The 5,000-nt window shown below is 54.3% G+C and overlaps 2 non-coding genes across 2 annotated transcripts; both read left to right on the forward strand.

The window, feature by feature from the left end:
- The first annotated feature begins 2,477 nt into the window (after positions 1–2,477).
- Positions 2,478–4,370, forward strand: LOC126318666 (small subunit ribosomal RNA). Its single transcript, XR_007557426.1, has one exon. It is a non-coding gene; the product is annotated as a small subunit ribosomal RNA (ribosomal RNA).
- A 355-nt stretch (positions 4,371–4,725) lies between these two features.
- On the forward strand, positions 4,726–4,880 carry LOC126318663 (5.8S ribosomal RNA). The gene has a single exon (XR_007557423.1). It is a non-coding gene; the product is annotated as a 5.8S ribosomal RNA (ribosomal RNA).
- The last annotated feature ends 120 nt before the right edge of the window (positions 4,881–5,000 follow it).

Genomic DNA, 5,000 nt, shown 5'->3' on the forward strand with positions numbered 1-5,000 from the left:
ACACTAGATCGCGTGTTAAGTTACACTGCACCTTAACCTAAGTTACACTGCACCTTAACCTAAGTTACACTGCACCTTAACCTAAGTTACACTGCACCTTAACCTAAGTTACACTGCACCTTAACCTAAGTTACACTGCACCTTAACCTAAGTTACACTGCACCTTAACCTAAGTTACACTGCACCTTAACCTAAGTTACACTGCACCTTAACCTAAGTTACACTGCACCTTAACCTAAGTTACACTGCACCTTAACCTAAGTTACACTGCACCTTAACCTAAGTTACACTGCACCTTAACCTAACTTACACTGCACCTTAACCTAAGTTACACTGCACCTTAACCTAACTTACACTGCACCTTAACCTAAGTTACACTGCACCTTAACCTAACTTACACTGCACCTTAACCTAACTTACACTGCACCTTAACCTAACTTACACTGCACCTTAACCTAACTTACACTGCACCTTAACCTAACTTACACTGCACCTTAACCTAACTTACACTGCACCTTAACCTAACTTACACTGCACCTTAACCTAACTTACACTGCACCTTAACCTAACTTACACTGCACCTTAACCTAACTTACACTGCACCTTAACCTAACTTACACTGCACCTTAACCTAACTTACACTGCACCTTAACTGTCACATGTAACGTCACAGGAATGTAGCTTTGCCTAACAGCAACCCTCTGAACATAGTTCACTGCTTGGATCCTCTGGTGTCATGTGTATTTCTCGATGCCATGGTGCGTACCCTCACGTAAATGTCTTTCGAGTGTTGCGTACTTTCTACACAGTCCCGCTAACCACTGGAAGGGTGTAACGCTACAGAACGACTATCGCCCTCCCCTCCTGCCCTTCCAAGCTGGTCGGTCAGGCGTTTGTTTGTGAAATGAGCCTTGCAGCTGTTCAGTTGCATTCGGTTGTCGATGCAGTCAGTGTACGTTGTGGTACGGCCTGTGTGGACTGTCCGCTGATGTACGCGTAACCCACACTGATCATCCGTCGTTACGTACTGAGTGACATAATGTGGCACATGCTTGACCGTACACCCGGCTGCGCCCTACAATGGCGAATCATAAGGGCCATATGTTGTGCACGATGCTACTTGTCTCGTCTCCCCATTACAGCGAGATTGCACTGTTTTACGCCGTACAGACATGTGGTAGGTACGGACGAAAGTATTGCATGTTGGCCCCCCTCCCTCTGCCGGGAATCAGCGTGAGCCGTCTGTTGATGTAGCGACGAGGGTTTTCCTATTTAATCGTATTGCCCCACACAACATGATACCACGGTGGACCGCGTTCCACATCTGCGACATGCTACAGAGGCCGGTTGACAGTCGACCGCGCAAGGGACATTGCACACGTGCGCGGACCATCTTCCACGTGTTCTCTCGTGTACATGCCGTAGTGTGTATGTGGGCTGATGTAGCGTGTCGTGACACATAACATGCAGGCATGCCAGAATCGTAGATTTCGCAAATGTAGATTGACGTATACGTTTGCTGCCAAAGATCCGCAAATGAACTGGAAATCAGTTGTTGAGCGGTTGTTCGCGCTGCAGGTGCATCGGTGATAGCGACGATCGGTACATCTGTGAACCGGTTGTTTCGGCGGTACCCGCCATGCCCCCGAACCTGAGTTGGCCATGTGGGTATGAAGCGATACGAGGCTGTGGCTTGGTGGGACAGTCCCCGGCCGGTGAGGGGGGGCCGCCCGGCGTGCTGGCCGCGCGCTGCGTGAGCGCACGCACTACAGCCGGCTGGTGGGGGGCGCCCAGTGGCAGGAGCGCCGGCCGACGGGCCCGGCTGGCGTCCCAGCTACGCGCCGGCGCACCCGGCGCGCGGCGCCAGGCGGCCAAAGTGGGTTCTGCCGAGCCCGGTGCGAAGCGCGGTGGACATCTGCAGTGTGCTGGTCCGATTGCGGACTGTGTGCGTTGAGGATGCGCCGCCGCCCGGCACTCGGCGTCGCGACGCCGTCTGCTGCTCGGTCGCCCCCGGCGGTTCTCGCAGGTGGTTTGTATCGCAGCTCTGCGGACGTGTTGGCGCGTGCGCTGTGCTGGGAGAGTTCGCTTCTGCACCCAAGTGGGGCTTTGCCCTTCTGTGGCGCTGGCGTTGGAGCTGCCGGTCACCGTAGGTGGCGCGTGTTGTTTCCCGCCGGCAATGCCACGACAGCACGCTCCCGGGCCTCTGTCGGCAGCGGCAAGCTCAGTTGGGAGCACGGGTGTTCGCACTGAAAGCGTCTACTCGCCTATCTCCGGGCGATTGCGCCTCTCTCGAACCCGACCAAGTACTTAGGACGGCGCTGCGCGCCGCCGGGACCTGAGAGGGTTTCGAGGTGTATCGTGCAGGGGAGCTCAGCCTCCTCCTGTTTGCAGAATAATTGAGCGGACGCTTGCGTGTTCGCGCGGGCCCTCGGGACACACTCCCGGGCGGCCGGCTGCTCAGCTCTCGTTGACGCAGCTCCCTGGTTGATCCTGCCAGTAGTCATATGCTTGTCTCAAAGATTAAGCCATGCATGTCTCAGTACAAGCCGCATTAAGGTGAAACCGCGAATGGCTCATTAAATCAGTTATGGTTCCTTAGATCGTACCCACGTTACTTGGATAACTGTGGTAATTCTAGAGCTAATACATGCAAACAGAGTCCCGACCAGAGATGGAAGGGACGCTTTTATTAGATCAAAACCAATCGGATTGGCTCGTCTGGTCCGTTTGCCTTGGTGACTCTGAATAACTTTGGGCTGATCGCACGGTCCTCGTACCGGCGACGCATCTTTCAAATGTCTGCCTTATCAACTGTCGATGGTAGGTTCTGCGCCTACCATGGTTGTAACGGGTAACGGGGAATCAGGGTTCGATTCCGGAGAGGGAGCCTGAGAAACGGCTACCACATCCAAGGAAGGCAGCAGGCGCGCAAATTACCCACTCCCGGCACGGGGAGGTAGTGACGAAAAATAACGATACGGGACTCATCCGAGGCCCCGTAATCGGAATGAGTACACTTTAAATCCTTTAACGAGTATCTATTGGAGGGCAAGTCTGGTGCCAGCAGCCGCGGTAATTCCAGCTCCAATAGCGTATATTAAAGTTGTTGCGGTTAAAAAGCTCGTAGTTGGATTTGTGTCCCACGCTGTTGGTTCACCGCCCGTCGGTGTTTAACTGGCATGTATCGTGGGACGTCCTGCCGGTGGGGCGAGCCGAAGGCGTGCTTGCGCGTCCCGAGGCGGACCCCGTTGAAATCCTACCAGGGTGCTCTTAGTTGAGTGTCTCGGTGGGCCGGCACGTTTACTTTGAACAAATTAGAGTGCTTAAAGCAGGCAAGCCCGCCTGAATACTGTGTGCATGGAATAATGGAATAGGACCTCGGTTCTATTTTGTTGGTTTTCGGAACCCGAGGTAATGATTAATAGGGACAGGCGGGGGCATTCGTATTGCGACGTTAGAGGTGAAATTCTTGGATCGTCGCAAGACGAACAGAAGCGAAAGCATTTGCCAAGTATGTTTTCATTAATCAAGAACGAAAGTTAGAGGTTCGAAGGCGATCAGATACCGCCCTAGTTCTAACCATAAACGATGCCAGCCAGCGATCCGCCGCAGTTCCTCCGATGACTCGGCGGGCAGCCTCCGGGAAACCAAAGCTTTTGGGTTCCGGGGGAAGTATGGTTGCAAAGCTGAAACTTAAAGGAATTGACGGAAGGGCACCACCAGGAGTGGAGCCTGCGGCTTAATTTGACTCAACACGGGAAACCTCACCAGGCCCGGACACCGGAAGGATTGACAGATTGATAGCTCTTTCTTGATTCGGTGGGTGGTGGTGCATGGCCGTTCTTAGTTGGTGGAGCGATTTGTCTGGTTAATTCCGATAACGAACGAGACTCTAGCCTGCTAACTAGTCGCGTGACATCCTTCGTGCTGTCAGCGATTACTTTTCTTCTTAGAGGGACAGGCGGCTTCTAGCCGCACGAGATTGAGCAATAACAGGTCTGTGATGCCCTTAGATGTTCTGGGCCGCACGCGCGCTACACTGAAGGAATCAGCGTGTCTTCCTAGGCCGAAAGGTCGGGGTAACCCGCTGAACCTCCTTCGTGCTAGGGATTGGGGCTTGCAATTGTTCCCCATGAACGAGGAATTCCCAGTAAGCGCGAGTCATAAGCTCGCGTTGATTACGTCCCTGCCCTTTGTACACACCGCCCGTCGCTACTACCGATTGAATGATTTAGTGAGGTCTTCGGACTGGTACGCGGCATCGACTCTGTCGTTGCCGATGCTACCGGAAAGATGACCAAACTTGATCATTTAGAGGAAGTAAAAGTCGTAACAAGGTTTCCGTAGGTGAACCTGCGGAAGGATCATTACCGACTAGACTGCATGTCTTTCGATGTGCGTGTCGTGTCGCGCAACACGCTACCTGTACGGCAGTAGCCGTGCGCCGCGTGCGGAACCACGCGTGCCTCTCAAAACTAGCGCAAGTGGTGTTGTGTGGTACGAGCGCTGAAGCTCTGGAGCGGCTGGCCTGCGGCACCTGGCGCCTGGCGCCGGTTTTGAATGACTTTCGCCCGAGTGCCTGTCCGCTCCGGTGTGGAGCCGTACGACGCCCATCGGCCGTCGGGCCGTTGGACACAAAGTAATGGAACAGGGGCCGTCAAACGCCTCAGTCCCGCCTCTGCAACTGTCTTGAAAGAGACGGTGGAGAACTGAAAAGATAAAGATCACCCAGGACGGTGGATCACTCGGCTCGTGGGTCGATGAAGAACGCAGCAAATTGCGCGTCGACATGTGAACTGCAGGACACATGAACATCGACGTTTCGAACGCACATTGCGGTCCATGGATTCCGTTCCCGGGCCACGTCTGGCTGAGGGTCGGCTACGTATACTGAAGCGCGCGGCGTTTGTCCCGCTTCGGGCGCCTGGGAGTGTCGTGGTCGCCTGTGTGGCCGGCCGCGTCTCCTTAAACGTGCGATGCGCGCCCGTCGCCTGGCGGTT

Source organism: Schistocerca gregaria, unplaced genomic scaffold (genome assembly GCF_023897955.1).
Source record: "Schistocerca gregaria isolate iqSchGreg1 unplaced genomic scaffold, iqSchGreg1.2 ptg000674l, whole genome shotgun sequence".
Lineage (NCBI taxonomy): Eukaryota > Metazoa > Arthropoda > Insecta > Orthoptera > Acrididae > Schistocerca > Schistocerca gregaria.